The sequence below is a fragment of the Clupea harengus genome, chromosome 8, assembly GCF_900700415.2.
Source record: "Clupea harengus chromosome 8, Ch_v2.0.2, whole genome shotgun sequence".
Classification (NCBI taxonomy): domain Eukaryota; kingdom Metazoa; phylum Chordata; class Actinopteri; order Clupeiformes; family Clupeidae; genus Clupea; species Clupea harengus.
The window spans coordinates 18,849,930-18,861,403 of NC_045159.1; positions in this window are offsets into that span (position 1 = coordinate 18,849,930).

Consider the following 11,474-nt stretch of genomic DNA (forward strand, 5'->3'; position numbering starts at 1 on the left):
CCCCTGTCAGCAGAAAGGTCAGCTCATAAATAAAAATAAAACCAGGAAATGAGAGTGGCTGGGTTCAGGCGAGCTGAACCTTTAGGTCCGGTCCCTATGGAGCCCAGAACATCCTCTTTTAAAAGACCATAAATAAAACTCTAATCAGGAAATGCTAGCGCGGTCATACTTTTTACACCTTTAAGTTAAGTCCCTATGGATCTCCCAATATCCCCTTTAGAAAACAGCTGTGCTGGACTGAGAGTCCTGCCTTTGTCCCCTCAGCAGTGAAGGACTGGCTCTTGCTACACGACAGGAAGTCTCATTGTCACGGTTTCCTACGGAAGCTGCAGGAAACAGAAAAACAACAACAACAACAACAAAATCAATGGTCTCCCAGAACGGATTGTTTATTTAGTGAGTTTTTATTTTTAGGCAGTACCGGCACTTCTCCCTGCCAAGCAAGTCCACTGACAGCTTCAGGAGCACACTGTCTGTTTGTTTGAGTCTTTGGCTAGAACTGAACCACTGTTGTATTTGTGCCCAGCATATTGGGTCCGGATTGTTCTTGGTTGTACATGCATGGCGAAATATTATTTTTTATTTTATGTGTTCATTTTCTGGGATGATAAATTCAAGCATCCTACCTTTGTCTTTGTAAGCTTTGCTACACTTTGAGTCACCCTCTTTCTTGATTGCTGTTATACTGCATCAGAGATAGTTTGAGAACTACACAGAAACACCCGGGACCATTTCTGAATTCCCCTGTAAATGTGTGTTTCACTTTCTTTAAATGTGTGTTTCTTTCAGCCTTCTGCTATTTCAGTGACTTTTCATTTGGTCCCTAAGGCGCTCATCGTGAACAGAAGTTGATTTGCCACTGTTGCTCAACATCTCCTCAGTTCCTCACTGAAAAAAAGGGTATTTCTTCATTAATTTAGGTAATTTAAATGTAAGATGGTCGAAGGACTATCAAGCCAACTGTATCATTTAATTATAAGTGTTTGAAATGACTTCCCTTTTCCCCTTGTCTCTTCCTGTTTAATGTGTCCATGGCCATGAGAAAAGATGGCTCATCACATTTCTCTGATCCCTGCCGTTGCTTCTAGGCTTGCCTAATTACTCTATCTGAGGCAGGCGCCGGCCTTCTGAGTGACGTGGTCTGAGGGAAGTGACTGAGAAGGCGTACAGAAGCTTTTTGCTAAGTATAATTTTTCTTGTCTTTATTGAACTTGACAGTGAAGATGTATCAGGAAGTGGGCTGGAGAGAAATACGGGCAGTGGGGAGGGAGGGGAGTGAGACAAGACTTCAAACTGGATTTGAAATGGAAACTTTAGCACAAGTTTTGCGAGGAAGATTCTAATGCTGAGTCATTCATTCATTCATTCATTCATTCATTACTCCTGACCAATCGGCGGCCTACACCTGTCTTTAAAATGATGCTAATTTTCCTGTTCTGCTGCTTGGTCCCTTTCCAGTTGTTTTGTCCCTGTCCGGTTGTTTCGTCCCTGTCTGGTTGTTTGGTCCCTGTCTGGTTGTTTTGTCGCGGTCCGGCTGTCCAGGGGTGGATCTGTGAGGGTGTTGACGCTCCAAGAACGGGTCTGCACCAGAGACATTTCTATTGATTTGTTATCTTTCCAGGATTAAAAGCAGTGTTTACCTTGACTGCTGCTCCCAGTGTCTTCCTCGTGGCCATTCAGGAGAGATGCCAGCACTCAGGCCCACTTGTGGTGCGGAATGCCACATCGCACGGCAGAATGCCTGAATTATATCTTAGAGAGGAAATCTTCCAAATGGCACAATGGAGAGGGTGACAAAAGGGATCGGGAAAGACTAGGGAGGTTTTTTCTGAGCGACAGGAGGAGTGTGCAGGAAGTAATGGAGACAAAATGGAGGCTTTACTGCATTGTGAAAATGCTGCCGAAGAGTCCTGGCAAAGCCAATCTAGTTGAAGGAAAGCAGTTTCAGACAGCCAGCCAATGAGGTAGAGTTTTGCTGGAGAGGGAAGAGTTCTACTAGAGCAGAAAGCACAAGCACTAAATCACTTAAATGGATGAATCTTCAGGTTTAATTCAACTTTAGATACAAGTTCCAGTCTTACTTTGTATCCATCACCTTCAGCCCAACAGAGAGGAGTAGCGTTAAATTATTAATTGAGCAGTGGGAAGCTACACCTCTTCTGAACTTGAGTTTTAATGGCATCACCCTCACCTCATGGGTTAGCCTAGAGTGGCACAGACACAGGCCTGCCCAGCAGCACAGTAAAGCGTGTGGATGAAGGAAGGAAGGAAAGAAGGACGAGCTTTCTTTGCACTGCCTCTGAAAGTATGGCTAGGACACAGTGGCTAGGACTGTTACACAGGCTAGGACAGCTAATGGGGGACTGTTATACAGGGAAGAAAATCAACACATAACATTTGCTTGACTCATTATTTAAATTACTAGATGAGCTCCCCCCATGGACAGATAGATTCGGTAGATTAACATATAGATAATAACTATTAATATTAGTTAGGGTGACCAGATTTGAGTTTGTGAAAAAGAGGACACTTCGTCATGGGGAAGGGGGCGGGGTAGTGTATAGCATGCCGGACCCCGCCCCTCCCCCGCGACAAAGTTTTTACATCTTTTTCACATGCAGATGACCCCGCCCCCTCCCCCACAACAAAGTTTTGACATCTTTTTCACATGCAGAAAACAATGCAACATGTGGAGGCGCTCAGTGGTGCTCAGTGTTGCCAGGTTGGAAATGGCGAAGTATCATACCAGGAGGATAATTATCTGGCAACACTGAGAAGACGGTCGACCAATGACAGTTCACTCTACAGTCAGAGCTCGCGCAAGAAGGTGGAACGTAAGGGAGATACCCTTTCCAAAATTGTAAGGCCGTAATAACTAGTTTGTGAAAGACCCAGAGAAACACAAATATCCGACGAGGCAAAATCCCGGACGATTTTGGAATCCCTGCCGGACGCATTTTTTAGGTCTCGAAAAGAGGACATGTCCGGGTAAAAGAGGACGTCTGATCACCCTATATTAGTAGCAGCATCAGCAGCAGTAGTAGTAGTAGTAGTAATAGTAGACTAGTAGACCCGAAGGTTTGATAACCACTGCCTTAAAGGATTAGTCTAATGTTCTCTGCACTGTAGTGTTCATGATGTCTCTGTATGTCTTCACAACTCTCTGTCTGCTTGAAGGAGAGAGTTTGGTTTCAATGCACCCTTACAATTGAAATTGACAGTTTTAAAAATTCATAAATGATGCCAACATTCCCCTTTAAACATACTCATTGTGATTAAACCGAACTACATTTCCACTCCAGTAACTCTTCAGGGCTATTGGACGTGGTGTATTTGGTCCTTCAGTCCACTCTATCTCTCTCTCTCTCTCTCTCTCTCTCTCTTCATTTCTCCCTCTCTCTATCCCTCTTTCCCTCCCTCTTTCCCTCCCTCTATCCTTCTCTCCTTCTGTCTGCCTACCTGACGTGAATAGCCCCGGTGATGGTGACGCGGTCCATCACCTGAATCAACATCAGAACCCAACCCGGTACCTCTCCTCTCATCTGCAAAATCAACACAGACGGCGCCGGCTCGTCCAATCAGACGGAGGCAGCTGTGAGGGGGCAAACGTTTGCTGAGCACAGAAACACGGCGAGGTGAAATGGATCTGTCCCCCTGTGCTGGTGTGTGTGTGTGTGTGTGTGTGTGTGTGTGTGTGTGTGTGTGTGTGTGTGTGTGCTGTAGGACCAGTGCTCCAGTGCTTTTTATTATCCGTACGAGCCTCGTGATGGTGACATGATGTCATCCATTATTCATTGGCTTTGCTCATGAATACCTCTCTGCCTCTCAACTCTCGGCCCTGGAGTAGCATAGCACGGCGCGCAGACACACACACACACACACACACACACACACACACACACACTCAATCTCTCACACACACACACACACACGCACACACACACACACGCACAGACACACACACACACTCGCGCCTGCGGCTCGGCAGCCAGCCGGCTGGTCCTGAGCGGAGCCGATTATCGATCAGGCTTTTATCCTGGCTGCTGTACCTTGGCCCGGTCTGAACCGGAGCGTGCTGTTCACCACAGGCATAAAGCTTGTCTCTCTCGTGGGGTCAGTGCTGCCCAACAGCTTTAGCACTCAAAGCCTGTTTGAGAGGTCTGCAACGAGCCACTGGGGTTAGTCTAACAGCAAGATCAATCACAAGCGCCGTAAATGGTTTACATGCGCAGGGATATATTTACCCAAGGTCGCATATACAGGGAAGGGGACTGTTTGTGCTCAGGACATGGTCCGTCAAGGAGAGCTACAAGTGGTCCCAAAACACCTTGTCATTGTGTCTGCTATATATGACACCAGCATTTATCATAATTGATTCATTACAGCGTAATCATAACATTGTCATCAATGCTGTCACAATGTAACCATAGCCCTGTCATCATTGCTAATCATAGATCATTTGTTAGAAATGTGTTACGGTACACTGATGCACTGTAACGACCTGCCCACTTATTCAAACCTAAATCAGTGCACAGTTAATCATCATTACTCAATGTGTTACACTGAACTACAGGTCTCGTAGTACTGCATAATGAGCAATGCAACCACATCTGAGTATGTAGGTTATATTTAACTAGGACAATTAACCTTTTACATTATTACATGTTGTTATTAGAAGTACAAGGGGCTAGAATGAAGTGAGAGGCAATGTTAGTCACATGTTATAGCATGTGTATTACTTATGTAAGTACAGTGTAATAACAACACTTCATATTTAGTGTAGCAGACAGAGTGTGACCAGGTTACATTTACATTTAGCAGACGCTTTTATCCAAAGCGACTTACATATGTGTGACTTACAATGTATACACATTTTACATTTTACATTTACACTGATGGCACACTGCACATCAGGAGCAATTAGGGGTTCAGTGTCTTGCTCAAGGACGCTTCGACAGGGAATCGAACTAGCAACCTTCTGATTACTAAACGACTTCTCTACCACTGTACCACTGTCGCCCCAGGTATATTTCATTGCTGAAAAACCACACTGAAAATGTATGTTTGATCAAACTCAGAGATGTCTCTTTTCATCTTAGTGATTGCGGTTCTGGCTTCACATCACACTCCTTCGTCCAAACAGCCTCTGTCATCAGCTGAAATCCCAACGCATCCTCAGGAGCACACATCAAAGCCACTGTGGAGTAGGGCTGAACGATTTGGGGAAATAATCTAATTGCGATTTTTCCCCCAAATATTGCGATTGCGATTTAATATGCGATTTTTTGGTTTTATCCTAATTTTTTTCCCAACAAATCGTAATGAATGATTTCAAGATGACCAACACAATATTAGATACATTTAGTGTAAAATATTATTTCCCACAATTAAAATGTTTATTTAACTGCTTATTACAGAATCAAGAACAACAAATCGGTGGCTTTGCCACTGTGCATTTAAGTAATTTTAACAAAGTCATTGTAAGAATAAACACAAGGCATGCCCTTTTTAAACACTGGGCAAAATTTACCATCTTAAAAAAAAAAAAAAAAAAATTATAATTTTTTTTTTTTTTTTAAGATCACGTTTTTAATCGCGAACGTTGCGGTTAGAAAATCGCGTTCTATCATATCGCGATTAAATCGCAAATGCAATTAATCGTTCAGCCCTACTGTGGAGGAGACGCAATGTTGGAGCTGAATTATTTGCCATGAAGACGACGACATTTAATGTCCTCTGTCTGGGCTCAGAGTGAGCGCTGGTTATTGCAGAGCGAGGTCTAGATGAGAGAGTAGCTGGATGTGCAGAGCGAGGTCTAGAGTAGCTGGATGTGCACAGCGGGGTCTAGATGAGAGAGTAGCTGGATGTGCAGAGCGAGGTCTAGATGAGAGAGTAGCTGGATGTGCAGAGCGAGGTCTAGAGTAGCTGGATGTGCACAGCGGGGTCTAGATGAGAGAGTAGCTGGATGTGCAGAGCGAGGTCTAGATGAGAGAGTAGCATGAGAGAGTAGCTGGATGTGCACAGCGAGGTCTAGATGAGAGAGAGGCTGGATGTGGTGTCAGTGGGGTCTAGATGAGAGAGAGGCTGGATGTGGTGTCAGTGGCTCAGGCGTTTCCTTAGGCAGCAAACCAGCATAATCAGATTTATACAACCCAGTCAACAGTACAAATGTATTTGTGCAAACACTTGATGGATTGCCAAAATACCGCAGGAAGAGTTATAGCGATTGTCAGACGTTTGAAAGCGCACCTACACCACTGCCCTGTATAGGGTTCATTCCTCCATTTCTCTTGGAAAAGAAGTTCCTCTCTGTTTTATGCAGCTGAAGTGGACTGACCCAGTCCTGCCACATGGCTGTGTGTGTGTGTGTGTGTGTGTGTGTGTGTGTGTGTGTGTGTGTGTGTGTGTGTGTGTGTGTGTGTGTGTGTGTGTGTGTGTATGCGTGTGGGAGTGTGTGGAGGGGACAGAGGGACTGCCTGTGGCCTGTTAAATGAAAGACTCAGCTCATAGTCTCACTGACTGGAGAACCAGGAGCCCAGTGCATGGGGTGATGGGAGATGCAGTCCATCAGCTGAGGCAGGAATATGATGGGACAACTGTGATGCAAAACACAAACACAATAACAACACAAACAAACAAGTAAAGTGTAAATAAAACTCCAGAAGTCTCTGGCCAGCTCCCGTCAGTCAGTGTGAGGAATACTAGAAGGCGAAAAAACAGAAACAAGGCTACTTTTACCGTGCTAATTTCTACTGCCCACTAGGAGGCAGTAGGAGTACCAAAGGATAGAACATATTAGCACACATGCGTCGATGCATTCATATGAGTACCAAAGGACAGAACATATTAGCACACAAGGTTCAGATGCATTCATATGAGTACCAAAGGATAGAACATATTAGCACACATGCGTCAGATGCATGACACATACAGTACGTGATTCCAAGAAACACAGAAGAAGGTATACTTATAGTGCTCTAATTTGTAAAGCCCACTAGGAGGACGTAGGAGGCCTTCCTCACCCAGTCCTGAGGGCTGTGTGTGTGTGTGTGTGTGTGTGTGTGTGTGTGCATAGGGTCTGACACCTGGCCACTCCTGAGGGTGTAGAGCTGTGTGTGTGTGTGTGTGTGTGTGTGTGTGTGTGTGTGTGTGTGTGCATATGGTCTGACACTGGCCACTCCTGAGAGTGTAGAGCTGTGTGTGTGTGTATGGTCTGACACTAACCTCTCCTGAGGGTGTAGAGCTGTGTGTGTGTGTGTGTGTGTGTGTGTGTGTGTGTGTGTGTGTGTGTGTGTGTGTGTGTGTGTGTGTGTGTGTGTATGGTCTGATGCCACTAAGGAGTATCAGCTGAGTGAAGGACTGGGTGAGAACAATGTGCTCCACACCACTAAAAGGGTGAGGGAGAATGAAAAACATGTAATACTAATTGAAAGCAAATTAGGAGGAATTAACAGTGATGAATTGATTTTTACCATTTAAAGGTTAATGTGATTTCTGACTCTGTCTGGTGTAGTCCACTGAGGCTGAAACAATTTCTGTGTGTGTGTGTGTGTGTGTGTGTGTGTGTGTGTGTGTGTGTGTGTGTGTGTGTGTGTGTGTGTGTATGTGTGACAAAGAGAGAGAGAGGGAGAGAGAGAAGCAGATAGAAAGAGAAAAGGATATGTAGGAAGAGGAAAAAAATAGTGGAAAGGGAGAAGTCAGTGAAAGCAAGAGATGAAGAGATAGAGAGAGAGGGACAGAGAGAAGAGAGAAAGAGAGAGAGGCAGACAGAGAAAGAGAGAAAGAAAGAGCCTCACTCAGAATGTCAGTACAAGCCTGTGAGATATCTTAATAAATATTGAGCATGGCACATCATTCGTTGGCTCAGGGAGGAGAAACTTCATAATAATGGGGTGGGGGTGGGGGTGTTCTAGGAGGAGGAAGAGGGGAAGGAGGGGGAGGACATGCTCACTAACTGCATCCACCTGCCCCCCCCCCCCCCACACACACACACACACACACTGAAGCCTCCGCTGCTTATCAGTGCTGCTGCACATGGTCGACTCCCCCAGCCCTGTGTAGTGGAAATAGCCCACTAGTGTGTGCATGTGTGTTTGTGTGTGTGTGTGTCTGTGTGTGTGTGTGTATTAGTGGAGGGAGCTGTGCAGGTGTTTTCTCTCCCCTCCCTGCCTTCTTCTTCTGGAGACAAAGAATACAATAGGATTGTCATGGACATTGTGAATGCAGCTGGATTGTGTGTGTGTGTGTGTGTGTGTGTGTGTGTGTGTGTGTGTGCTTCAGCAATCATGCAGCTGTGTGTATGTGTGTGTGTGTGTGTGTGTGCGTGTGAGTGTCGTTTCTGTAAAAGGGTGTACTCACAATCACACACATAGATACACACACACAGACACTCACACACAGACACACACACACACAGACATATACACACACACACACACAGACACTCACACACACACACACACACAGACATAAACACACACACACACACACACACACACACACTGCTGACTGAGCCTTCTCCCGTGCTAAACCTCTCGACTGTGATGTCTTCATAATAACAGGTCCATCCTGCCCCAGGTGTGTGTGTGTCCATCCTGCCCCAGGTGTGTGTGTGTCCATCCCTCCCCAGGTGTGTGTGTGTCCATCCTGCCCCAGGTGTGTGTGTGTCCATCCTGCCCCAGGTGTGTGCTAGCGGCCCGACTCTCTCCGGACCTCCTGATCCGGGCTTCGCCTCGAGCGCTGACGCTCAGGCAGGGCCCGGGTCAGGTGGGAACTCCGACCTGCGCCAAAGCGTCCATTTCCAAGTCAAATTCCGGCGTGCTCATCTGCAGCCCGCTGACCTTTCCGTGAAACGCCCAGGGAGGGAAAGAGGAAGTGACAGAGAGAAAAGGAGCAGAGGGGACAGTGACATTTTTAACAAGGTGAGGCCCGGTGGAGTGTGTGTGTGTGTGTGTGTGTGTGTGTGTGTGTTTGTGTGTGTCTGTGTGTGTCTCTGTGTGTGTGCCACTGAATGTCATTGCTAAAATACATTTGTTTAGTGTATACTAGTAATAAAATAACTCGTAATGCCCAAGAGAAGTAATTCAATATAGAGGACCAAGACTCTGTTTGTAAGTCTTTAGGGATAATCAGGGCCCTTGGAATGATAACGGTGCACAAGAAAAAGGGAGATGGTGTAGTGAAGGGAGGGAGCAGGCACCCCACCTGCAGGGTCCATGGGGTACCACACCTGCACCCCACCTGCAGGGTCTATGGGGTACCACGCCTGCACCCCACCTGCAGGGTCCATGGGGTACCACACCTGCACCCCACCTGCAGGGTCTATGGGGTACCACACATGCGCCCCACCTGCAGGGTCTATGGGGTACCACGCCTGCACCCCACCTGCAGGGTCTATGGGGTACCACACCTGCACCCCACCTGCAGGGTCTACGGGGTACCACACCTGCACCCTGACCACAACACCAAAGAGCCAGGCTCGTTTGTATGGCAGTCAGAGCACATACTCCACTGTAGTGAGGGCACTCCTTCACAAATGGGCTGGGGTCTCTGGTCACGTTATGGTCTGTGTCAAACATATATGGGGGTGTTGATTTTCCATGATCGCTCCATGCCTGATAAAGAAGTTAGCTATGAGCATGACATCCATTCCTAGACTGACCACATTGAAGTTAGCTATGAGCATGACATCCATTCCTAGACTGATAAAGAAGTTAGCTATGAGCATGACATCCATTCCTAGACTGGTAAAGAAGTTAGCTATGAGCATGACATCCATTCCTAGACTGACCACAGTGAAGTTAGCTATGAGCATGACATCCATTCCTAGACTGACCACAGTGAAGTTAGCTATGAGCATGACATCCATTCCTAGACTGACCACAGTGTTGAATGGTGTCCATAGTAATTAGGAAGTGAATCTAAAAAGCTAATAGGAGCATTCGTGGAAATGGAGAAGGTGATTCTATTTGTATGTGAAGGCCAATGTGAATGACAGAGGTGGTTGTTCCACAATGTCATCAGGCAGACAGAGCCATCTGTGCACCTCGGGAACTACATGCTGCCTATTGGCATGCACGAAACGGCACTTTGGTTCCCTTCAGGGCCACCAGGGCACCTTAAGTGCTTATATCATATTAAACACCGCCTTCGGGTGAAGTGGTTCAGTCACACCGAACAAAACCCTGCGCTGGTGTCAGTGGCAAAAGAGCAAAGAGCGGCGTGTGGAGCAGACAGAAGCCGAGCTGAAGTGGCGTTGAGCTTTTTGGCTGTTCCAAAGAGGAGACTGAGACAACAACAACAACAGATCGGAGCTGCGGAAGGTTGTCGTTTCTGCTTCTGGATTAGTTTTATTTCAAGCAGCAGAACGGAGCGGGGCGGTTTGGAGAGAGGTTTGTGTCAGCCGCGTGCTGATGAGCTGAGGCCCAGGTCTGCAAGACGCACTCTGAGTAATGGATCCAGGCGACTCAATCGGGCGGAAATGAAATTGTCATGTATGAAGAGCATTTAGCCGGTTTCATTTTCTACATTCAATCGTCTGTAGCACCCCCCACCAACCACACAACCCAATCTCACATGAGTGTACCTGTTGAGCATTTGTCTTCCTATTTCCATGTCAACAACACGATAGCTGGTAATTGCGATGTAGCAATGGTAAATGTCGATAGTCTGCCGTCAGTGTCACCTGCTGTGGACATTAATAAAGATGCCACTTCACTGGCTGAGTGTTTTTCCTCTCGCTCACCTTTATTCTCGACACTTTATTTATTCTCTGAAGGACATTGGCAGTGAACACACACACACAGGGCATGGGTAGTCACTCCATCCACAGCAGCAGTTGGGGGTTAGGTGCCTTGCTCAAGGACACAGCCACGGATGTTGAGGAAGGGGAAAGCTTTTTTTTCTTTTTTCTGCCGGACCAGTGGATCGAACCAGCGACCTTTTCGTCCCAAACTCATGCTGCTAACCTTTAGGTCACAGCTGTCCCTACTTCATCTTCGTTAATTGACTGAATAACACTATTATGGTGCAGGCACCATTCATTTCTGTCTGACAAAGCTTTCACAATGATGTTTCACTTGCATGTTGCATCGAGAGCAAAATGTCATTCCAGTTTGCCATTTTGGTAAACAGTAGTAATTAGCTGTATGTTCGTGTAATGTAAGTCTCCCTTCTTGGTGGACATCAGTAAGTGGCTAAAGAAGTCTATGTTCCTGCACCTTGCAGTAACACATCAGTAAGTGGCTAAAGAAGTCTATGTTCCTGCACTTTGCAGTAACACATCAGTAAGTGGCTACAGAAGTCTCTGTTCCTGCACCTTGCAGTAAGACAGTAGTGAATAGCTGTAGCAGTGAATGCTCCTGCTCAGAGCAAAAAAAAAAAAAACTATTTTTCTCTTTTTTAATCAATACAACAATAAACATGTTTCTGCTGCTGACTCTCTAAAACATCTGTTACAGATCCAGTGTGGATCT